This window comes from Macrotis lagotis, chromosome 1 (assembly GCF_037893015.1).
Source record: "Macrotis lagotis isolate mMagLag1 chromosome 1, bilby.v1.9.chrom.fasta, whole genome shotgun sequence".
NCBI classification, from domain to species: domain Eukaryota; kingdom Metazoa; phylum Chordata; class Mammalia; order Peramelemorphia; family Peramelidae; genus Macrotis; species Macrotis lagotis.
Window position 1 is genome coordinate 393,343,116 of NC_133658.1, and position 26,588 is coordinate 393,369,703.

Genomic DNA, 26,588 nt, shown 5'->3' on the forward strand with positions numbered 1-26,588 from the left:
TTTCAAGTACATCTGGATCTCCATGACACTCTTTTTGGGAGCATTTTTCTCAGCAAAAATGATGAAGTAGTTTACCATTTCTTTCTCTAGCTTATAAATTGGCATCTGAGGCAAATGTGGTTAAATGACTTGCCCAGGGTCTGAACTACTAAGTCTGAGATTTGAGCTCAGGAAGATAAATCTTCCTGTTTCCAAGCCCAGTGTTCTATACATTGTGCCATATAACTTCCCTTCTACAAGGGTAAGAGACAACACATATATAAATTATAATACATACTAATTTTCATCAGTTGTAATTACATAATCTTAAATGGACTCAGATTTGAAGATACTCCTCTTATCTGTTCCATTCTAGAGACTGTTCTTTTAAGATAGTAACTTTATTTCTTATCCTTCTATCTCTAAAACTAGTGGGATGAATAAAATGACTCCTGATGGCCCTTCTAGGCCTAAAATTCTTCAATTTAAGGGAATTCTAGTGTGCACTTGGCATTAACCTTTCCTATCAGAATTTCTTTGCTTCTCTAGGTAATGAATGCTTCCTTTCTAAAGATTGAATTAAGCATTCCCTGTGATGCTATATGGTTACAAATTCTGAAGCACCATGTTTGCAGAAAAACCCAAATTATACATAACCCAGATGTAATAGAAAGCTCACATATTACCAATGAGGATGTTTGAGCAATGGCTAACAAATGAATTGAGTACAACAAGCATAACAGAAAAGGAAATCGCATCCTGAGAATACTAGATTACAAGATAGAAAGCCCAAGTGTTCTTTTCACACTCCAGAGTCAGTAAAAGAACTAGAGAGAGGCCACCAGAAAACTGAAAAATTCTTTATAGAAGATTTATGGAAAGACCTGGGTAAGAATTAAATAGATTCAGAGTGAGTTGAGTGTTTGGGATCTGTTTCCATGGAAGTCATGTCCACATATTTGAAATTACAAGTTAAGTGTCCACAGCCTGGATCCTTAAAAAGTAATGGATCTGAAATATTATCCCTACTTTTCTTAGCCTCTTGAACATATTCTTGCTCCTCTTGGCATGATCACTTATGTAGTTGGAAAACCTTAGAAATGCAACTTGGGTTAAAAATAAAATCTCTAGGGAATGGCTCCTCCTCCGTAGGAAATCTGAGAACTTTGGCAGCTTTAGGCTCTAAAAATGTAATATCTGATTTCTTCCAGAAGGGACAGTAATCTGACCATGTGGTCTCATATTCTGAACAGAGAAACACAATTCTGTTGACTGAGATCATGGTTTATTCCTGTTGGATAGGCAACAGACATCAAGAGAAACAGATCACTCATTCCCTGGCATTCTCCATACTGTTTCAGCCTGTACAATTAAGGAATTCCTGTAACAAGGATCCTACCTCCCAAATCCCCCACAAGGATTACTATACTGCTTAGCTCTCCCCCCTATTTTTCTCTTCTTCTTCTTCTTCTTCTTCTTCTTCTTCTTCTTCGAGAGAGAGAGAGAGAGAGAGAGAGAGAGAGAGAGAGAGAGAATGAAAAAAGAAAGAAGAAAAAGAAAGAAAGAAAGAAAGAAAGAAAGAAAGAAAGAAAGAAAGAAAGAAAGAAAGAAAGAAAGAAAGAAAGAAAACTTAGGTAATATGTGTCACTTGCCCACCTCACCTAGCTAGTAGTTGTGAGAAAAGTACATTATAAACCCTAAAGCACTTAACAAATGTCAATTATTATTATTGTTATTATGATCATCACAATTATGTGGGTAATTATGACTACTTCCCATTACATGCCACCTTGCCCCAAGTCCAATTAGTTTCTGAGCCTCTACTAGACACAAATCAGAAAAACAAAACCAAACAAAAAACACATTCTCTCAAGTCTTTATAGACTGAGTTCTCAAGGCCAAGAATGCCTCAATTTTCTACTAAAGAGGTGGATGAAGTGTTTCATTTCAGGATCCTAATAGTAAGCGAGATGAAATGTCCAGACCTGAGAAGTCATTTCTATTGCTAATGAACTACCTCTAGACAGCTCTGCAATGTTTATCTCTACTTGTTAGAAATCTATTTCTTGTCATCCTAGTTGCTATAGAATTTAGTGAAAACCAAATGCCTACTCATCACCTCTGATTCATCCATCATCTTTGTTTTTAGAATAATTTCTGGTCTATCATCAGCAACTCTATGTAATATTAGGGGATTGACCTACAGGACCTCTGAGATACTATGAAGAACTTTCCCCCTTTTAATCTTATGAACTTGCTTAGAGATCTCAATTTAGTCCCCCATGCTACAACAAAACTCCAATTTCTAAAACTTTTCTCCATTTTCTGTGATTTTTATTTAATACATGAAGTCATTGGAGGTACAATGGCCAGAGAATTGGGCCTGGAGTCAGGAAGATCTGAATTCAAATATACATAATCCTAGGCAAGACTAATCTCTGATTGATTTCATTTCTTCAACTGTAAAAAAAAACCACATCTACCTTGCAGTTATTGGAATGATCAAATGAATTATTTGTTTAAAAAAACAGGGAATTAGTTCACATAGCAGACACTATGTAAATTTTTGTTCCTTTTCCCTTCTCCCTACATTTAAACTAACTAAATAAAACTCATTCACACATAAAGTGTTGGCTAAAGAATCTTTTGAGAAATTTCATTTGTTGTCAGTGTAGGTTTTCATGATTGTCACAGTATGATTTAGGCCCAGCACTGAGAGATTTTTTTTAGGCTTTTGCAAGGCAGTGGGTTTAAGTGGCTTGCCCAAGGCCACACAGCTAGTTAATTATTAAGTGTCTGAGGCTGGATTTGAACTCAGGTACTCCCGACTCCAGGGCTGGTGCTCTATCCACTGCACCACCTAGTGGCCCCACATGGAGAGATTTTATGGAAGTAGCTTAATCTTCTTTGAATTTAGTTCACTCATCTATAGAAATGAAAAGAAGAGGGAAGGAGGAGGAGGAGGAGAAGAAGAAGAAGAAGAAGAAGAAGAAGAAGAAGAAGAAGAAGAAGAAGAAGAAGAAGGAGGAGGAGGAGGAGGAGAAGAAGGAGAAGGAGAAGAAGGAGAAGGAGAAGAAGGAGAAGAACAAGAACAAGAACAAGAAGAACAAGAAGAACAAGAAGAAGGAGGAGGAGGAGGAAGAGGAGGAGGAGGAGGAGGAGAAAAGAAAGAAAGAATTTGAAGACCCTATCTAATCAAAGAGTTACTAAGAGGCACAATGGCATCATGGATGCAGTGTTATATTCTGAATCTAGAATATGGGTACAAATCCAACTTTTGTTTTCCCTTGCTGTTTGACCTTGGGTGTGCTACTTAAACTTTCTGAATCTCAGGCAATAATTTAAGACCCCTATTTACTAGGACACAAATGGTTACATCATGTGTGAAAAAATACTTTTCAAAAAATAAAAAGAGCAATAAAACACACTGTTATCATCATATCATACTTTTAAACATAAGACCCCAATTGAAATCCTCATCAATAAATTACAATATCTATATTGTGCTAGAATGTTCCTAGGGTAAAGAAAGGAGTTTGTGACATAAATGAGAAAAGTGAGAAAGATCCCCAAGCAAACTGAAATATTGAGCCTGAAGAGACTAAAGAAGACAAGCATAGACTAAAAGGAAAGAAAATGAAAAAATTCCCTTTCCCATCCACTTTTAGCAACTGGAACCAGAAGATCTGGGTTCAAATTCTATCTCTGCTTTTTCCTATCAGAGTGACTGGATCTGGAATTTTCATATCACATTCACTTAGCTTTTTGCATAATGCAGAAAACACTTTAATGGAGTTTAAAACAGCAGGCTGCCTTCTCAAGAAGGAAACTGAAAAGAATTACGGACACTGAATGATTTCCTGAACTGTAAAATGTGAATCTAAGATATTTCTAATATTTTTTATACATTTCTAATGTATCAAAAGCATCTCTAACAGCAACCTATATATATATGTATATATATATATATATACATGTATATATATATATACACACACACATATATATGTATATATATATATGTATATATATATATATATATATATATATATTTGGCATTAAATGCTAAAAGAGTGTGTAGAATTATCAACCTCATTCATTTTTTGATTTCCTTCTGTTAACAAGAGATCATATTTTTTTAAAAAAAAGGTATCATAAGAACTTTTTGGAAGGATAGAATCACAGTCAGTTTCATTTAAAATGATCTTTCCTGCACTAACCCATTCTCAATCTTCAAAAGAAGGGAAAAAAAGTTTGGGAGTATTGGAGCAGGCTGGTAAGAGAGGGCTTCTGTCTACTTCTCTCTCCAGCCTCCTCTCTCCCCCTTCCCTCCCATCACTAGAGGAAAGAGTCTACTTCATCAGAAAACTGCTGGGGGTGGGGAATTGGGATCCACATCAAATGTATAAGCAATAACATTCCCAACTTCTTTAATGATAGGAAAAGAAACTTTCAATAAGTACAAACAGATATAAGACTGGTTGTAAAAATAGAGACACAATACAAGGAACTTAATTGTATCCTACCTCTCTCTCTGTCTCCCTCTCTGTCTCTCTGCCTCCCTCTCTGTCTCTCTGTCTCTCTGAGAAGCAAGCAGAAGAAAACGGAGCACAATTCTAGGGTACGCTGGGGAGTTCCAAGGGAGGTGCAAGCCCTGCCTGCAGAGTGTGGCTAGGCCCAGCCCGTGCTCAGAAGCTTGCCCTGGTCAAATTTTCCAAAAGCAGAATTGTAGCCAAGTCCCTGCCCATGCCTGAAGAATTTCCTGAACAGCATTCCCGTTCTTTTTTCTGACTGCTTTGAAACCACACTCTGTCTGTACTTCAATAAGGCTTTGTCAGGCCAAGTTACAGCTACTGGTCTGCCTCCAGATATCAATGGAAAACACATGTGTCATCCACAGACAAAGCTCTCCCCCCACCCTCCCTGCAACAGCACTGATGGCGTCTGCGCGCCTCACATTCACAACTATAAAGTAAACCATTTCTATAACCAATTCTGATTTTTCAACAATTCTACACACAGACTTCTCTTTGTGATGCTAGATACCAGAGATAATACCTCTCTCTTTGACTCAATACGGCCCCTTTTTAAAACACTCCCCCCCCCCCACCATAGTCAAAGTCTTAGGCTGACCCAGGTTAGCACTTAGCACTTACCCACCTTTATAAAAACCAGCCTATTACAGTGGAGAGATAAGAATTCTAATTTGATCTCCCTACCTGCCTTTGCCTGGGTCTTTCTTTGCTTAAAATTTCAATTGCTGGAAGGGAAACAATATTTTTAGCATTTCTAGGCTTAGTTCAGTACATCACATCCATATCCTAATCTTGACACATGCTACTCTAGCTGCTGAAACTAAAAATAATGTAATTATTTTTCAAATACTTAACTCCCTACTCTTTAGCAAAATTTGCTGTTAAAAATGTAACATTTTACACACCACCATGTCAACATTGTTTTTATCTGAGTTATTGAAAGAGGAGGCAAAAAAGGATATATATTTAATGAGAGTGGGCAGAATTCTTTACATCTGAGATTATTTTCCCAAATGATAGTGTATCAGATTTCTACGTGCATGCATTCTTCTATTCATGGTCTTTAACTGACATTCCATATGCAATTACATATACATATATTAATTTATATTATATGTGCATACATATAATATATGTATATGCATGTATATATATTTAAAATTGGTGTTAAAGCTATAAAGAAAGGAAAAAAAGTCCCCCCCCTTTTCTCTCTAAACCAACTCTCCCCTAAAAGCTGAAACAGAGTTGTCAAGGTAACAATATGGGGAAAAAAAGACAATTTAAAGAGAGTTGTTTTTATTTGGGGATACTAAAATTTTTCTTCCAAAAATCACACCATATTACCAATTTACTTCAAATAATTAGTCTTGCTGAGTTTTAAACAGATGTTGCTCCAGAGGGAATGTTTTAAATGACTGGATGTGAGTTGGGGTGTTAGACTCAGAGTTGATTGCAATGGGAGCTGCAGTAAAGAAGTAGGATTATGTTCCCAGATTGGGAGGAAGAGAGGGTGTGTGTTTGTGTGTTTGTTTGTGTGTGTGTGTGTGTGTGTGTGTGTGTGTGTGTGTGTGTGTGTAAGGCACAAAGATCCAATCCATTTTCCAAAGATGAGAATTTATTTCTCTATCTAGGGACCTTGAAAGAGATTATTCAGTTGGTCTTGACAAAGCTCAGGTCTTGGTCTTGACAAAGCTCAGGTCTTGGTTCTTGACAAAACCAATTCATAAAAGTGACATCACCATGACTTTGATATCAGCTGAGAGCAGAGGTAACTATTTCCCAAATTTGTCTTAATGTTACTTGAGGCAGAAAGCAACCTTGGGTGATTTTCCTTTTCTTCCCCAAATGTAAGGGTCAATATTTTTCCTCCGAAGATTTAACTCACAGAAAAGCAGATTAGAAAATTGGATTTGCAGTCATTTATGGAGGTCTGGACAAAATAGTGCTGTCACTAAAAGAGAATTGGTTTCTTTAACTGTTACCAGACAAGAAACTTGAAATGACCACTCAAATTAGAAAAGAATTAGCAAACACAACTCGCATATCATGAAACAATTGAAGTCTTGAATTTTAAAAATCTTTAAAAGAAGTATCTGAGGAAATCTTGCTGAGGTAAGTCAGATTTTCTAAATTCTAAGATCAGAGAAACATGGAATTTACAGCTGGAAAGACTTGGATGCTTTCTATTCCAACCAGCCTATTTTTCAGACGAGGAAATGAAGATTTAAGAGAGATTAAATGACTCATCCAAAGTAGCATGAGTAAAGTGCAGGGAATAGATTCAAATTCAAGTCACCAGAAATTAGAGGAGTTCCATCTAGGCTGGTCCTCTCTTTCACTCAAGTTTTATCACAGACTTTGGATATGTCAAGAAATCAATATCTTATCAATTCCATATTCACAGTGTTTACTCCAGGACTGGAGATGGTCAAGAAAATAGAGAGGAGGATGAAAGATAGTATGGTGACCATAAAATGACCATAGTCTAAAAAAATTAGGCAAATACACCAAGAAATGATCTATTAGTATCTATGGAAAGAGGATAAATTTATGACCAAATAAGAATTAGAGTGCATTGTAAACTGCAAAATAAATGATTTTTTTACTATATTAAATTAAAAAGTTCTTTCACTAATAAAATCAATGCTGCCAAAATTAGAAGGAAAGCAGAAATCTGGGAAACAATTTTCACAACCAGGAGTTCTGATAAAGGTCTCATTTCTAAAATATAGAGAGAATTGCATAAATTTTATAAGGCCACAAGTCATTCCCCAAATGAGAATTGGTCAAAGGATATGAATAGATAGTTTTCAAATGAAAAAATTAAAACTATACATAATCATATGAAAAATTACTTCAAATCATTATTAATTAGAGAAATGCAAATTGCCAACAAAAATGAGTTATCACTTAGATGCAGGGGGAAGATGAAGAGAATTTTGAATGTAAAAATTGGGTGGAGATGTAAATTGATTACCACCTACTCTTGAGATGTAAATTGACTAGAAATAGAGAATTATGATTTTAACCAAAACAATTTGTAATCTGTTCAAATTGGGTGGTGGAGATCCCCATTACTATTGATTCATTTTTTTTATGTAAAATTTGTATCCTGATCTCCTTAGGCTTTACCCTCTACTTAATTCCAGGTCCAGTATAGGGGATAGGGAGTTAACCTTTTGCCCTCTGGATGAGAGGCAAGACATAAAAACCTGAGTTGGACTCCAGCTCAGAGCCACAGTCTTCTCTGACCATAGTCCAGCTAATGCTGCTGCTTGCCTATTCTTCTCTCTCTCTCTCTCTCTCTCTCTCTCTCTCTCTCTCTCTCTCTCTCTCTCTCTCTCTCTGTCTCTCCCTATCCTTACTATGTCTTATAACCTTTTAAATAAATTTTTGTTTTTATTTCCACCCTTGTTTTCTTGAGTCTGAATAATGATTTCTCATAGGCAGAACCAAAGTCAAGTAACAGGTGGCTACAACCTCACACTTATCAGACTGGCCAAGATGAGAAAAAGGGAAAATGATCAATGCTGGAGAGGTTGTGAGAGGATTGGAACATTGATGAATTGCTGGTGGAGTTGTGAATGGATCCAATCTTTCTAGAGAGTAATATGGAACTATGCCCAAAGAGCAATAAATTTGTTCATTTCCTTTGATCCAGCAATTCAAATTCTAGGCCTGTAATCCAGCAGAAATCATAAAAAATGGGGAAAGTCCTACAAGTTCCAAAATATTCATAGCAGCTCTTTTTGTAATGGCAATGAAATGGAAATTGAGGGGATGTCCATCAATTGGGGAATGGCTAAACAATTTATAGTACATGAATACTATGGAATATTATTCCATAAGAAAACATAAATGGATGGATTCTAGAGAAGCATGGAATGATTTACGGGATCTGATGCTGAGCAAAAGGAGCAGAATCAAAAGAATATTCTACACATTAATATTATGAAATGATCGGGGCAGCTAGGTGGCATAGTGGATAAAGCACCGGCCCTGGAGTCAGGAGTACCTGGGTTCAATTCCAGTCTCAGACACTTAATAATTACCTAGCTGTGTGGCCTTGGGCAAGCCACTTAACCCCGTTTGCCTTGCAAAAAAAAAACCTAATGAAAAAATAAAAATAAATATTATGAAATGATCAATTTTGATGGAAGCAGCTCCCCTCAGCAGCTGCAACTGTATTAGACCTGTTATGGACAATGTTATGTTATCCCCATCCAGAAGAAGAGAAACAAAATAAACAACAACAACAACAACAAAAACCCTTCTGAATCTGATGAACACTTTATAAAAATTATCTCTTATGTATGTCTTTGTCTTAATCTTAATTCCTAAAACCGAAAATGACTAATCTGTAAATATGTTTATCAAAAATATGTCTGTACAATGCTAACCTGAACTGTCTGCCACTGAGAGGAGGGGAATGGGAAGGGAGGTTGGAAGCATTTTTTTTAGATTTTTTTTTTTGCAAGGCGAATGGGCTTAAGTGACTTGCCCAAGGCCACACAGCTAGGTAATTATTAAGTGTCTGAGACAGGATTTGAACTCAGGTACTCCTGACTCCAGGACCGGTGCTCCATCCACTGCGCCACCTAGCCGCTCTGGGATATTTCATAATTTAAAAATATACATGTGCAAATGGATGAAAAAAATTAAAGATGCTACTTTAAAAATTGGGGCAGAAAATCAAAAAAGAGAAATATGAAAAACAGAAAGAAAATTGGAAAGCAGATCATGGCAAGTTTGTTATTGTTCTGTGGTGAGTGTAGCAAGCAAAACAGGAAAGGGCTAAAATACACAGTAGGAGGAAAAGGAGGTAGATGTGAGTTTTCTGAAATGGAGGTTAGTTTAAGGATGGAGTCACTCATCTTAGTAGATACAAGATCTTTACTTTTATCTTTACAAAGAGATAAGACTTATCTGCTTCCTGAGTTTAAAATTTTATTTGGGTGAAGATCCATGGAACTGAGCTAATGTGTAGGCAGAGGATGTAGTACTCACAGTTTTGCTAAAAGAACACTATGTTTAGTCTGGGTTTACCTGAAATCCATATCCTTAAGAATATAAAACAAAAACAAATGAACAAAAAAGGAAAACATGGGAAAATGTAATCTGAGACAAAACAAATAATCAGAACAACAAGAAAAATGACTTGAATAATGTAAATAAAAATCACATTAAAATATTTGAGCTCATTTAAAAGGAAGTGACCAACATTGTTTTTAGAGTATATATGATGAAGTATAATATTTCCCTCAGGAAAGAAGTAGGAGACATCAGGTATATAATATTGCAAACCTGTCAGGTATGGCTCTGTGTTGGTTAGTTTTTTTAATTGTCTTTGAATTAGGGGGAAGTGTGAAGGAGGGTCTAAAAATGTCTGTGGCATAAAACACCAGATGTATTATAAAAAAAAATGATTCATTCCAGTTAAACCATTTTTATTCCAGAAATACTTTTTTTCACAAATAAATACCTTGGGAAAGGCAAGATATTAAAGGCAATTTGAGCCATTAACAGCTGTAGAAAATGAATTAATTTGTTAGAGATTAGCAAACCAGTCCCTTGGGAAACCTCTGATGAAATAATTGCTAATTGATTGATTTCTACTCTTCTCTTACATTATTCTTTTTATAAATTTTACATTACAGTCAAATTGGACAACTTACCTTTTCTAAATTCTATTTGATCTTCTCCACACCATTTGTTATATCATCTAAAACCCATATTTATGCCACTGCTCATGTGCAGTCCATCTTTTGTAATGCTTGGAAGTCTATTTAGATCTATTATACATCTATGTGTTTCTTTTTTGGATCACCTGAATTCTAACCTTGTAAATGTAACCTTGTAGATCAACTAAAAGAAAAGTCAGGGCATTTGGAATCTTACCAGCTGGAGGTAGATTTCTTGGAAGAGGCTTCCCAAACACACCTTCTCCAATTAATGCTTATGAGTTTTTATACTTCTTCCAGAGAGGTTCTATTAAGCATGCAGGAGACTTTCCTCTAAATATTCTTATTCTTTGTGAAGATCCATGCTGTTCTTAATTCCATTTGTTATCCTTTGATCTTGATACATCCATTTCTGACTTAATTCCTTATACCCCTTCTCACATTGGAAAGATGCTTCGATCTATTTGTAGTCAATATAAATGTCTCCCTTAATTTCTAGGTCACTCAACTTTAATACTAAGAAGCTGCTAATTTTGCAATTGCATAGTCCTACTAAAGGAATATTTGGGTTTAGATTTCTTTTTCTTTTCAGTTAGCCTTTGGCATTTGGAAGTGATTCAGAGCCATTGAAATCATAACCCAGTTTCCAAAAAGAAAACCATCTTACATTCTTATTTCTGCTCCATTCTTCTCTTTCTCTCTATAGGGCCTATCCCAGATCTCTGGATTGCTGTAAAAACTCAAGGATTAAGATATGTAATTGCATGCCATGGTCTGGAAGATAGTCAATATTCATTCATCAAATATTTCCTAGGTAGACTTTTGACCTGATTTGCTCCACCTTGGATTTCCCAGAGGAGTTGCTATAATATTATTAGAGCTCAGTGTAATGAACATGGTGTCATCTACAAAAAGGAACAACAGAGGACAACAGCCTATAAAGGGAATCCCTATTCTATTTAGACTTTGCAGAGGACATCCCCCCTAAAAGCAATCTGAAAAGTATGCATATTCTCCTTTCTATGCCTCACTTTGCATCAGTAACCCCAATGTCATTGACTAGAAATCTCCATAGTTAAATTTATCAAAGAATCTTGCATAATTTTAACATATGCATAAGAGATTCTATTCTCCAAGTCATTAAAGTTATGTTTTGTTCTGTACAATCCAGTATTTTCTTATATACCACAAATTAAATAAAGTACAAGAAAAATCTTGTACTATTATGTAATCAGATTTTTAAGTGTACATTTTCTTATAAAAAGTATATTTTCTTATAAAAATTCATTTGCAAAGGCCTGTCTGTTCCCTTCATCAGATAGTGCAACAGCAACACCAACAAAATCACTGGACCTAGAGTAAAGAAAACCTGAGTTCAAATTTTACCTCAAGTAATTATTAACTATGGGATGGGGAGGAGGAGGAGGGGAATGGATGGAGGGGGTGTTATATAACTTTTATTATTTTTAGTTTTTGTAAGGCAATGGGTTTACTTGCCCAGGGTCACATAGCTAGGTAATTATTAAGTGTCTGAATTCAGATTTGAACTCAGGTCCTCCTGACTCCAGGACCACTGCTCTATCCACTGCACCACGTTGCTGCCCTTATATAACTTCTTACTGCCCTGAATTTCTCATTGTAAAATGGTGATAATAGTAGTATTCAACTCCCTGGGTTATTGGGAGGGTAAAGTGAAATTAAATTTATAAATCCTTAATTCTCTATATAAATGCTACTCTCCTCATTAGTTGTAGATCTACTTCATTATCCACAGTACCTAGTCAAAACATGTACTGATGGATTGACCTAATAGACTACATGCCCAACTGTTAGCCCAAACCTGCACAATCTATATTCATTATCCATAAGTTTTTCTCTTATATGAATTGCTAATATGATTTTTCTTTTCTTGGATATCATCAAGGAGCTTCTGAAGCTATCAAGAACTAAATGCAAGCATAGAACACTGTCATCTAAATATATATATATATATATATCCAGAGGACCTCATGATCTCTAGGGAATCTCTCATTCATCTGAACTTTGCAGAAATCATTCTTCACAGCAGGACTGATCGTGCCTACCTGTTTCATACCTTTACTGATGCTAATAATTAAAAGATCTTGGACCTGTGGATCAGGGAACTTTTAATAATTTAATATTGAATTAGGTGGGAATGGATGCAAATGACTAAAATTTATTTCTTTACCATTACACTGAAAGCTTACTGGTCTTTTTTTTTCATGGTCTATTTCTATAAAACTTTGCTTTAGGGGCAGCTAGGTGGCGCAGTGGATAAAGTACCGGCCGTGGAGTCAGGAGTACCTGGGTTCAAATCAGGTCTCAAACACTTAATAATTACCTAGCTGTGTGGCCTTGGGCAAGCCATTTAACCCCATTTGCCTTGCAAAAAAAAAAAAAACCCTAACCCCCCCCTAAAAAAACCCTTTGCTTTATTTTATATCAGTTTAATATATCTTATTGCAATTAACACTGATGACTGACAGCATAATTCGTTTTTTACTCTCCTAAATAGAATACTCAAAAGGCCAAGTTTAAAATTTTTACATTAAAGATGTCATAATATGATCCAACTTTGAACTTACTAATGACATCAAATACTTCAAGCAGCAGGAAAATATATAACAGATCTATGATTTCAATAGGATAGAACATCCCAGTGTAGAGTTCCCTTATACAAATCACAATCACTTTATGGCTTACTAAATTATATGGGACCCAAAACTTGTAAAGGTTAAGTGTCTTATCAGAGGTGTCAGAGGTGGATTTTAAAATTGACTTTCATTGATACCAAACGGCTATTTCAGTTGCTTTCATAGTCTCTATTTAAAGTGATTGTTTTGGGGGTGATGAAGGGAGAAAGGGATTAGAACTATATTGGAGAAAAATTGGCATTGTTGAATTTCAGAGACCTTAAACCTAGGTTAAAACATAAAATACAAGGGGCAGCTAGGTGGCGTAGTGGATAAAGCACAGGCCCTGGAGTCAGGAGTACCTGGGTTCAAATCCGTTCTCAGACACTTAATAATTACCTAGCTGTGTGGCCTTGGGCAAGCCACTTAAGCCTGTTTGCCTTGCTAAAAATAAAAAAAAAAACATAAAATACTGAGGTAGGAAGGTTATTAAGGATTCCTCCTCTTAAAAGCATAGTGTCTGACATGAGGAATATTCTCCTAATTTGGTCAGATCTGAAGATTTACATCTCAGTATCCTGGATAGAAGAATGATCTGGCTATGGATGCTCCATGTGAGAAGCTGCCAATCAAACCTCTACTGGGAAGTAGAGAGACTCAAGCAGGACAAATTGTTGTAAACAATAAGGAACCTACCAAACTGGGTAAAGTTTTCTCTCATTGGAAAGACAGTATGATGCCAGGAAACTTTGCCAGATTTGGACTCAAAGAAATTAGGTTTGATTCATGACTGCTTGTGTGACTTTGAGCTCAGTTTTTTCATTTGTGAAATCTTTGGATTTCGTCTTTGGAACTGTTTTTTCATCTGTGAAATCAATCAACAAACATTTATTAACCATTTTTTTGTTTTTTGCAAGGCAATTATTAAGTTTCTGAGGTCAGATTTAAACTCAGGTCCTCCTGACTCCAGGACCAGTACTCTATCGACTATGCCACTGAGCTGCCCCTTTTATTAACCATTTAAGAAAAAGAAGTGAATACACTAAATAAGATTCCTTCTAGAGCTAAATCTATATTTCTATGATTTCCCATAAACTCAATAACATGGTAAGGTAAAGCATTTCAATGTGTGTGTGTGTGTGTGTTTGTGTGTGTGTGTGTGTGTGTGTGTGTGTGTGTGTGTGTGTGTGTGTGTTTGACAGGGCTACCCAGTGTGTAGAACACATTGCTGTGATCTTATGGGTAGGCGGGATCTCCCCACTCTTTTCTCCAAGAATTAAATGGAACATGAAATAAGCAGTTTCATTCTTACCTACTGACATAGACTTTCAGGGATGTTATCTATTAGTATTTCAACATAAAGATGCATAATCTCCATTTTTTTTAGGGTTTTTTTTTTTTGCAAGGCAAATGGGGTTAAGTGGCTTGCCCAAGGCCACAGTTAGGTAATTATTAAGTGTCTGAGACCGGATTTGAACCCAGGGCCAGTGCTTTATCCACTGCACCACCTAGCCACCCTGCATAATCCCTTTTTAAGGTAGTCACAGTGCTATGTGATCTCAGTATGTAGTAAAGCCACAGACACTGGAGTTTTCTTGACATAATTATCATCAGTACAATTCCCATTGTTGCTCAGAGCTAATAGGGACAGGTTTATAATCTGGAACATTTTCACAATTCAAAAAGAAGTAATGTAGTTCTAGAGAGCTACTCAAGAAAAACACCATATCTTTTATAAGAGTACAAGGAGATGCATAAACTTAGGAGGTGTGCATTAGCCACAGTATTGTAAGTCATTGCAATGTCTTTGACCCATACCATACCAGCACAAAATCAAAAACACCGGGAATCCAAGGGAGAGACACTATTCTCTTAGAGAGCCCATGTTGGTTTACTCTAATTTCCATGGATTTAACGATTCGAACTGACCTGGGGCAGGATTCTGGGGATTGATGTAGCACTGTGCTCATTATTCTATATTCAAAACTAAACTATGTCCTAGAATGTGTCTATTTTTAGCCTGAAACTTCTTCCATGTCACAATGCTCTCCCTTTACATACTTTATGTCTCAGCCAAATCACAGATGTTTCTTGAGTGTGTTTTGTCCTCTCCAGACCCAGTGGATTTATGCAGACCAGGTTCCTTGGCTGGAATCCATTCTTTATCTCTACTTTACTTTCAAAGATGAATTCAAGTGACCTATTATCCCCACCTAAAACTGTTTGCCCACCTCCCCACACCAGTTGAGCATTCTAGATCAGTGAGAAAATTTTGGCTTTCCTTGTATCGACAATGCTTAGCACTCTACATTGAGCAAATCAGTCTTTTAATAAATTTTGTTGAATTGAAATTAAATAAATAAAACTAAGAGTTGTTTTATGAAAAAGTCAACAAAAAAGACAAACCTTTGAATATCTGATTAAGAAAAAAAGAAAGAAGATAACCAATTTACCAGTATCAAAAATGAAAAGGGTGAACTAACCACCAATGAGAAAGAAATTAAAGAGAAAATTCGGAGCTACTTTGCCCAACTGTATGCCAAAAAATTTGATAACCTGAATGAAATGGATGAATATTTACAAAAATACAAACTTCCCAGATTAACAGAAGAGGAAATAACATATTTAAATACCCCCATTTTAGAAAAAGAAATTGAAGAAACCATCAATAAATTCCCCAAGAAAAAGTCTGCAGGTATAGATGGATTTACAAGTGAATTCTACAAAACATTTAAAGAACAATTAATTCCTATTCTACATAAACTATTGAAAAAATAAAAGAATTTCTTTTATGAAACCAACATGGTACCGATACCTAAACCAGGATTTACAAAACAAACAAATTTATAGACAAAATTTCCTAATGAACATTGATGCAAAAATCTTAAATAAAATTTTAGCAATTAGATTACAACAAATTATTACTAGAATAATACACCATAATCATGTAGGATTTATACCAGTAGGCAGAGATGGTTCAATATTAGGGAAATACTGAACATAACTGAATATAGCAATAGAAAAACCAGCACAGGGGTGGCTAGGTGGCACAGTGGATAGAGCACCGGCCTTGGAGTCAGGAGTACCTGGGTTCAAATCTGACCTCAGACACTTAATAATTACCTAGCCGTGTGGCCTTGGGCAAGCCACTGAACCCCATTGCCTTGAAAAAATCTAAAAAAAAAAGAAAAAGAAAAGAAAAACCAGCACAAATCATGATTATCTGAATAGATGCTGAAAAATATAGCATCCATTTTTATTAAAAACACTAGGAAGTTTAGGAGTAAAGTTTTGCTTAAAATAATAAGTAGTATCTATCTAAAACCATCAACAAATATTATATGTAATGCAGTTAAACTCAGAGCATTTCCAATAAGATCTAATGCTATTCAATATAGTATTAGAAATGCTAGCTTTAGCAATTAGAGAAGATCGAGAAATTGAAGGAATCAGAATTGGCAATGAGGAAGCAAAATTTTTACTCTTTGCAGATGATATGGTGGTATACTAAAGAGAATCCAAGAAAATCATTGAAAAAAACTTCTTGAAACAATGTATTCAACAAAATATCAGGACATTTAAAACCCACAGAAATCATCAGCATTTCTATAAATGAACAAAGAGACCCAACAGCAAGAGGTAGAAAGAGAAATTCAATTTAAAATAACCATAAACAACAATAAATACTTGGGAATCTACCTCCCAAGACAAACCCAGAAAATGTATGAATACAATTATAAAGTACCTATCACCCAAATAAAGTCAAATCTAAATATTTGGAAAAAATATCAATTGCTCTTGGTTAGGTCAAGGTAGTATGATAAAAGTGGCAATTCGATCTAAATTAAATTACTTATTCAGTGCCTTACCGATCAAACTGCCAAATAATTATTTTAGCAAGCTAGAAAAAAATACTAGCACAATTCATTTGGAGCAACAAAAGACCCAGAATAGCAAGGGAACTAATGAAAAATACTATAAAGGAAGGTGGCCTAGATCTATCAGATCTAAAACTATATTATAAAGTGACAGCCATTAAAACTGCCTGATACTAGCTAAGAAATAGAATAATCAATCAGTGCATTAGGAGAGGTTCAAAAGAAACAGTAGTAAATAATTACAGTAATCTTCTATTTAACCAACTCAAAGACAGTATCTTCTGGGATAAGAACAAACTATTTGATAAAAATTGAGAAAACTGGAAAATAGTATGGCAAACTAGGCATAGACCCACATCTCACACCCTAGACCAAAATAAGTACAAAATTTAGATATAAAGAGAGACACCATAGATAAATAGACCAAGAAATTATCTATTAGATCCATAGAAAGGGGACAAACTTATGACCAAACAAGAAAAAGAGTACATTATAAACTGCAAAATGAATGATTTTAACTATATTAAACTAAGAAGTTTTTGCACTAATGAAATCAATGCTACAAAATTAGAAGGAAAGCAGAAAGCTGGGAAACAATCTTCACAACCAGGAGTTCTGATAAAGGTCTCATTTCTCAAATACATAGAGAACTGCATCAACTTTATAAAGTTGCAAGTCATTTCCCAATTGATAAATGATCAAAGGATATAAATGGACAGTTTTCAAACGAAAACAAAGCTATATATAATCATATGAAAACATGCTCCAATTCATTATTGATTAGAGAAATACAAATTAAAACAACTCTGACGTATCACCTCACACCCATCAGATTGGCTGAAATGACAAAAAGGGAAAATGATGAATGATGGAGAGACTGTGGATGGATTGGGACATTGATGCATTGCTGATGGAGTTGTAAACTAATGCAACCATTCTGGAGAACAATTTGGAATTATGCCCAAAGAGCAATAAAACTGTTCATACACTTGGACCCAGCAATTACAATTCTCGGCCTATATTCATAAGAAATCATAGAAACTGGGAAAGTACCACATGTTCTGAAATATTCATAGCGGCTCTTTTTTTGTAGTGGCAAAGAATTTGAAATTGAGGGGATGGTCATCAACTGGGGAATGGTTAAACAAGTTATGGTACATGAATTCTATGGAATACTATTGTTCTATAAGAAACCAAAAATGGTCAGAAGCATGGAATGAGTTACAGGATCTGATGCTGAGTGAAGGGAGCAGAACCAAGGAAACAATGTACAAATTAAAAACAACAGTTGTGAGATGATCAGCCTTAGCAGCTACTCTCAGCAGTTCAGAGAATTAGGACAACTGTATTAGAGTGGCTATGGATAATGTTATCTCCATCCAGAGGAAGAAAAACAAAATAAAGCAAAATAAAAAAAATCTTTATTATCTAATGAACATTACATTCACTGTTTAAAAAATATCCCTTAATTATAATTCCTCATACTGAAAATGACTAATATGTAAATATGTTTAATACAAATATGTGTGTACAATATTAACCTGATTGCTGTGGAAGGGAGGCAGGTAGGAAGGGAGGATAGAAGAAAATTTTGTAACTTAAAAATATACATAGATGTATGGATGAATGTTGAAAAACTTGTATAACATATATTTGGAAAAATAAAGTATCAATAAAAAAGAATTGAAATTCTTGTATAAGGGGAAGCATGATATTTTAACTCATAAATAATTTCCTCACCAAATCACAGAACTTATGAATTAGAAATAACTTTTACATTTATGCCTATTAAAATTCAGATCAATAGATTTAGCTCAGTGCTTAAGGTCATCTAAATATTTTTGGATACCATCACGTACTACTGTGTTAATAATACCAGCTCTGAGACCATCCTTAAATCTGAAGATACAAACTATGCCTTTATTCAATACACTGATAAAAATATCACACAGGATAGACTGATAGCTGGAGTAGTAGAAGTTAGATTTGAACTCACATCTTCTTGAAATCAAGTTCTGTACTTAACCACTTTTCTAGCACAGATGCAGGAAATCAGATACATTAACGTACTAATGGTGGAGCTAAGAATTGGCACAACTGTCCTGAAAAGGAATTTGGAACTATGCCCCAGAGTTACTAAACTTTATATATGTTATTCTAGCAGTGCCTTCAAAAGTTGTCATTCTTAGATTTTTGTAAGTCTTGCTGATCTGATAGATATGAGAACCACAGAACTCCTATAATTTTTCGCGTCTAAAATTACTAGTGATAAGTAGCATTTTTTTCCATGTGTTATGGATGGCTTGTATTTGTTCACTTGAAAACTTCCTATTTGCCTTGTTTATTCATTGAGTGGGGAATGCAATAGCTTTCTATTCGGTTGATCTTCCTCAAATCCCTCCCTTTTCCAAGTCATCTTTCAATTAGCTACCAACTGATTTTCCTGAAATATAGTTTACCAAATCATTCTTCTACTCAATATACTCCAGTATTCTATTACTTCTAGAATTCATCTAATTATATTATTCTCTTGTTCACAAATTATCCTCTTTCTTACAAGAATCACATTTCACTTTATCAGAAATTTTGCTAAAGGGTATAAAATCTACATCTATCAGCTTTATATCCCTTATATATTAGTTAGTAACTCATTCTTTTTTGTTTTGTTTTGTTTTTTAGGTTTTTGCAAGGCAAATGGGGTTAAGTGGCTTGCCCAAGGCTACACAGCAAGGTAATTATTAAATGTCTGATACTGGATTTGATCCGAGGTGCTCCTGACTCCAAGGCCGGTGCTTTATCCACTACGCCACCTAGCTGCCCCAGTAACTCATTCTTGATGAAATTATTTTAGTGTTGTATAGCACTTCTTTTTCTTATCTTTTAAAAATATATTCATTTATATTATTTCCTTTCACATTACTAAGATTTCAATTTATATCCCTTCCATTTACCACTGTCATAGAAGTATCACGTATAACAATTAAAAAGGAAAAGAAAAGATAAGGAAGATGAAGGGGAAAATAACTCAAATAAAAACATCAGAAAAAATCTGATAATGAATGTAGTGATACGCATACTATACTTCTGCAAAGAATTAAGAAAAGCTGTTTTCTCATATCTCTTCATTGGGTCTAAATTCTTTATAATAACTTCATAACATTCATTTAGAACAGGAAATTAAAATTTTTTAATGTCATGGACACTTTTGACAGAAGGGGAAGTCTATAAAATCTTTCTTGGAATAATGTTTTTATTTCCATAAATGTATAGGAAAGCAAAGGACACATATTATTAAAATGCTGTTATCATTTTTTTTAAGTTCCTGGACCGTAGGTTAAGAATTTTACATTGTTTTGTGATTATAATTCTTTCCATTTTAATGTTATAATCATTATATGTATCATATTTTATGATCTTCTGCACTTAATATTAATTGATGTGTCTTTCCATGCTTCTCTGTCTTCAGCATTTTGTGTAATATAGTAATATACCACTACATTAATGTATCTCAATTTATGTTTCCCATATGTAGGCATTTACTCTCTTTCCTGGTCTTTGCTACTATAAATATTTTGGTGTATTTGGAGCCTTTCCTTTGGCTAATAAACTCTTGAGTAAATGCTTTGCAGTGAAATCTTTGGTCAAAAGATATAAGCATTTAAGTTGCTTTATTTCAGTAATTCCTAATGACTTCTCACAATGCTTCTACTAATTCATTATTCTACAACAAATTATTAACATGCCTATACCTCAATAACCCCTCCTATATTGACTATTACCATTTTTTATCATTTTTGCCAATTTGCTGGGATGATGTAAAAACCTCAGGGGTTGCTTTTATTTGAATTTTTCTTATGACTGTTAATGTTGCAATTCTTTTTTTGAGAAACTTCTGTAATATACTTGTACCATGTCTTATGGAGGAGTAGCATTTTTACCTAATATATTTCTGATAGTCTATGTATTTTGGATATTAAATTCTTATTAGAGAAACTAGATACAAATATTTGTTCCCATTTGCCCACCTCCCTTTTTATCTACACACATTAATTTTTGTTTGCAGAAACTTTTCATTTTAGGAAGTCAATTAAAAATTTGTTAGCTTTTTCAATGCTTCTTTACCTTGATTGTTAAAAAAAATCATATTCTACCCCTGATTATAAAAGTTATTAGATCTATTTGCATTCTTATTTCATGTTGATATGATCTTTAATATTTTAGTCATGTGTCTATTTTAAAATCTATCAAAGAACATGGGTTAAGCTGCTGTTTTAAGACTTACATTTTAAAAGTCTCCCAGATTTCTTTCTATTTATGAGAATTTATTAAGTAACTATTAGGTGGTAGGACTGTGCTAATTGCTAGGGATACAAAGAAAGGCAGTCTCTGATTCCAAGCAGGTCATAGTCTAATGGGGAAGACAGCATATAGAGAGCTACATAAAACTAAGATCTAAACAAAATAAATTGGAGATCATCAACGAAATGGAGGACACTAGCATTATAAGGGGAGTTGGAAAAGTTGCTTGAAGGAAGATAAGGAAATCAGAAAACAGAGGTGAGGAGAGAGAGAGAGAGAGAGAGAGAGAGAGAGAGAGAGAGAGAGAGAGAGAGAGAGAGAGAGAGAGAGAATTATAAGCATAGGGGCAACACCTGTGAAAAAAAAGTTAAACGTTGGGAAATAAGTGTTTTGTTCAAAGAATTACATATATGTCAGTATCTCTATATCACTTAGTTTATCGCAGTCAGTGAGGTGTAAGCGACTAGAAGAATAGAGTAAGATTATGAAAGGTTTTGATTGACAAACAAAAGATCTTATATTTGAGGCAAGATCAGTAGTTCTTAGAAATTTGGAAGTTATGCTGTTTTTTCTTCTTGCTTAATTTCATTTCATACATATCTTCCCATGGTTCTCTGAATTCCTCATATTTGCTTTTTTAATAGCTGAATATTCCTTTACACCTAAATATTAAAATGTGCTTAACCATTGTCCAATCACTAAGCCTTCACTTCATTTCCAGTGTCTTTCTCCACCATAAAAAGTTCTGCTAAGAATATTTTGCAATGTGGGGCAGCTAGGTGGTGCAGTGGATAGAGCACTGGCCCTGGAGTTAGGAGTACCTGAGTTCAAGTCCGACCTCAGACACTTAATAATTATCTAGCTCTGTGGCCTTGGGCAAGTCACTTATCCCCATTGTCTTGCCAAAAAAAAAAAACCCTAAGAATATTTTGCAATGTGTCTTTGCCATTTTTGTAGTATATGCCAAATGTTAGATTTCCTGAGTGAAAGGTTATGAACAATCTAGTCATTTTTTTCATTATGTAATTCCAAATTATTTTCCAGAAAGTTTGTACCCATCTGCACCTTGGTCCATATAGGACAGCGCATAAATTTATCTTTCCTTAACAACTCCAAAATAAACCATTTCAATCTTTTATCACTCTTCCCAATGTGCTTTGGGTTGATCTAATTTATACTTGCCTTAATTCTTTAAAAAAAATCAAGACAATTTTATTAAGTATATGACATACACCATTTAGAGTTTCAAATAGAAGATAGAAAGAAATTCATATTCATAAGGATTGTATTTCATAGCAGGTAAGACAAAATACATATGTAAATACATGAATTTTTTACATGGTAGAGGAGAGTTTCAATTCTTTTAAAAGACTGCTTGCTCATCTCCTTCCCTTCCCCCCCCCCCCCCACTTAATGATGCTCTCAGTCATTTGTTCTTCCTAATCCCAAGGTACTTATTAACTAGCTGTAATTTAGTCTCCAGACTTGATATTCTCTGATTTAGCTCTTGTGAACCAAGTTTAGGAGAAACCAAACTTTTTGGTGACATTTTAATTAACACTTAGGAAGTTCTGTTCATTATGGAATTTCAGCAAGAAGAAACTCTTAACCCAGAGTGACCTTACTCTATATTGAGACTGCTACTTATTTCATTAATTTTGCTTATTTGGCTGAAAATCACTCATGTCTCCCCCCACACACATATTTCTTTGTTCTTTTTAATTAAGAGAAATGAGGGACCTAAGCATCTATTGAATGTTTATGGAACTGTACTTTCTGAAAAGTTAGGAGGAGGAGGGAGATCATGATCCATTGTTTCTAGGATGGATGAAAATACCATATTGGAGTAGACACCTATTTTTTTTTAATTTTTATTTACATATTTTGGTTTTTACAAGGCAATGAGGTTAAGTGACTTGCCCAAGGTCACACAGCTAGGCAATTATGAAGTGTCTGAGGCCAGATTTGAACTCAGGTACTCCTGATTCCAGGGCCAGTGTTCTATCTACTGTACCACCTAGCCTCCCTGACATCTAATTTTAATAGAAAAAAATCAGGGAGTTGTGTGTTGTCCTCAGTTTTTATGCACACTTTCTCTAGAGTCAAAGTGCATTATACTTGCAAATCCAAGGACAATTACTAGAAAAAAATTGAATTTATATTTGAATCAATTTTTTATGGATAAAAGAAAATATTATTTTGATTTATACAAACCACAAATCAATTACCTTTTCAGGTTATACTTCATATGCCAACCAAACTGAAAAACTCTTTTCTTGGTCATGAAGACTCAAGTGGATTCTCAAGAACCTTATGTAAAATTAGTACAAATCAGTTAATATACAATGTGGACAAATTTTGCCTTAGTCATTGTTTAAGTTAACTAAAATTAAAACTTGAAGAGTCACTCAATAGAATTTTTTTAAGACCAAGGAGCTATACTTAAACTGGAAGTCATTTGGAATAGAAATAAAGAATTAGAAAAGGTATTTGAATATTTCAATTAGGGAACAAAGGATCATCTATGGTATAGAAACTTGACAACTGATTGGATGTGAAATGAAAGGAGGATAATAAAAAAGTTGGTTGATAGTGACTGTTAAAATGATACCACTGACAATATTAAAGAATATCAGAACAAGGGAGGCTTTAGGGATATGGATAATGATGTTCTGGATTTGAGATGCCTTCAGAACATCCAGTTCAAGATGTGTAATAGGTATGTTAGGTACAGAATGCAAACTCTAGTTATCTCTACAATCCATTGCTTTCTGAGTCACGTGACTAATGCCATTTCAGTGACCTACAAATGGTTTGAGTATCCTAAGTTAATATATTTCTTCTCAGACTAGAATGATTTCTTTAACTGATGTCTATTCTTCTCATCAGAGATTGGTAGCACATCAGAAAGACAGCTGTTTGTTCCAGCAAAAGGATCAGTTTTGGTTGGGTTTACTCAGTGTCTCCTGGAACAGAACTACTTAGAATCTTTTTCATTGTTGTATCTCAATTATACATGTTGAAAATAGCAAACAGTTTCCAAGTGATGCCACTTGTGTTAAAAAGTTAAAGGAATAAATAGGTTGAAGTCAGAGTCTACTAGAAAGAGTGGGGAGGGGTGAGGAAACCAGCAAAGTCAGATACAGTGAAACAAATTAAAATTCTCTTTCCTTCTTGGGCTCTGTTGTGAATTTGTTTCTGTAACTTTTAAGTAAGCCTCCTTCCTGTTACCTAAACAAAGCTGAAGGTTTGGCAGCCCTGAAACCTGAAGTCCTGGGGATCAATAACTAGGTATTGTTTGTTCAATGTATTTAAAGGGGCTGCCCTCTAGCTCTATACAGCTTTCAGGAAAGAAAAAAAATTGAGGCACAGAAAACTTAGTTGTGATTGGAGAACTTCCACTTGCACTGCTCAGAGGGGAGTATCAGAAAAAGAAAGGCAGGGGGGAGTGGAGTATAAAAGAATCTGCCTGAGGCCTTTGAGACTAAGTTAAGCTTGAAGAAGAGAAAAAGAAAAAGGGAGTAATCACATCTGTGGAAATGGGACTTTGGAATGCATTAGAAGCTTCCCTTCAATAGAAGAGTTCTCTTTGTATTTTCTATTTTGACTGAAAAGGTTATTTTTTATAGCTTTTTACTTTTTGTTAATTATTTCAATAGTTCACTATTAGAATAAAGAAATTAGTTTAACCAGGCTATTTCTGCATGTTGTTGCTAAAGTGTCCCTCTCTAGGCTTGGATTTTGTAACCCTATCTCTCCCAATGGTAGCAGCAAAACTTATTAGAAGATATATTCCCAATAAGACAAGACAGAAGAATGACAGATTTTATGACATTCCAAGATTTTTGCATAGGGATTGGTAGATAAGTGATCCCTAGAACAAATCTTGGAGAGCTGAGAGAATAATTAAATTAGAGATACAAGAGACAGAAGAGACTTTAAAAGTTATCCAGAGTTAAAGATCTAGAGAAGGAAAAAAAGATCAAGAAGGCAACAGGGGTCATAGTGCTCAACATCAGCAAATGAGGATACTGAGGCACAGAGAATTTAAGAAATTTGTCCCAGGTCACACAGGTAGTTATTGTCAGTGATAGTATTTAAACTCAGGTCCTTTGACTCTGGAGTCCCTGAGTGATATTTTTATTGTTGTTCTTGTATGTTATCCTTTTTTTTTTTTTTTGAAAATGACCAATGACATCAGGAGAGTGATATCTTGACTTGCATGTGATTTGGATTTCAGTGAGGCAGAGTTGTACAAAGTGATCCACTTTCACTTTCAGAGTCATCGAAGTCTAATGTCAATACAAAAGTCAAGACAACTGGTAGTAGCTGGGGAGGCAATGGATGACCTTGGCATTTTTCATATCTGACTAAACTCTAAGCCTCCACAGTGCCTGCTCCATCTGACTTTATGACTGTTGGAACAAATTCTCAATCACCCATTCTACTGGGACAGGTTTTGATATTCTCAGGATAGACATCCTTAATAACACTGATATTTTGAAGTCTGTCATTTGCCCTTGACCAGGTTTAGCCTATCTTCTAGCAAGATCTTCCTAGTCCTCCTTATAACTAATTTTTTTTTCAAGATGGGGAAACTAAAGGCAAGAGACCTTAAACAACTTGCCTGACACCAGACAGATAGTGAATGACAGAAGGGAGATATGCTCACAGGTCCTTTGTCTCTGCTGTCCAGTGATCTCTCTACTGATCTATTATATGCTGAAATGCTTTGTATTTTATGTTCAAGATCTCTATAATGAAACATCCTGCCTCATATGTCATGGTCCCTTTTCTCAAGGAGATAAAAATCAAAACACTATTCCCACAAAGTAACAGAATGAAAGAGGAGAGTGGGTGGGACCTGAAAACAGTAAGTTCTACGTCTGATAATGTACATATTAACTGGTACCAACTAAACAAATTTGTTTGTCATCAGAGTGAATATCAGATACTTCAAAAAAGAAGAAAATGATGGCCAACACCTTATCTTTAAGATGTTTATATATTTTTAATACATCAATCTGTAATATGCTTTAAACTATCAAATTATTTATATACTAAAACCACTAATTGTAGAGTTATATTCAGGTGGCAGACCTGGGAAACGGATTGACACATTCTACATTGGGCAAACTCTGTCAGGAATTCTTTATCTGGAATCTGTGAACTTGTTTGTTTGTTTAAAGTGAATTCCAAAGAAATATATATTTTGATAACTATTTCAACACAATTCAAGTCCTTGGTAACCATATACATTTTATTTTTCACATAAAAATAACACCTGCAACAACATTTTGAGAAGAGATATAGTCTTCACCAGAGTTCCAAGAAAAATTAAGAACCCCAGACTTATGACTACTCTTTCTTCCTTCAAGACATCATATGATCCTTATTTAATAGAACTAACATATCAAAATAACCAAGACAGTGGAAAAGGCAGGCAAATAAAGTTCTAAAATGGGGGAAGCTCCTCACATCTAAGATACAAAAAGAATTATCAGGAATAATGTAAAAACAATCATTAAGAAATGAATGGGCTAAAGAGGTTTGACTGAAGGA

General features: G+C 34.8%; 1 protein-coding gene across 7 annotated transcripts in view; it reads right to left on the reverse strand.

Moving 5' to 3' along the window:
• Positions 1-26,588, reverse strand: part of SGCD (sarcoglycan delta) — a 1,459,164-nt gene that overhangs the window by 506,417 nt on the left and 926,159 nt on the right. The window contains exon 1 of one of the 7 annotated variants that reach the window (XM_074212537.1): positions 4,506-4,784. The exons of 5 other annotated variants lie outside the window; for them this stretch is intronic. The gene's annotated coding sequence lies outside the window, so the exon portion shown is untranslated. Of the gene's footprint in view, positions 1-4,505; positions 4,785-26,588 lie in introns of those variants that run through there. One more of the 7 variants, XM_074212531.1, reaches the window with a different exon arrangement.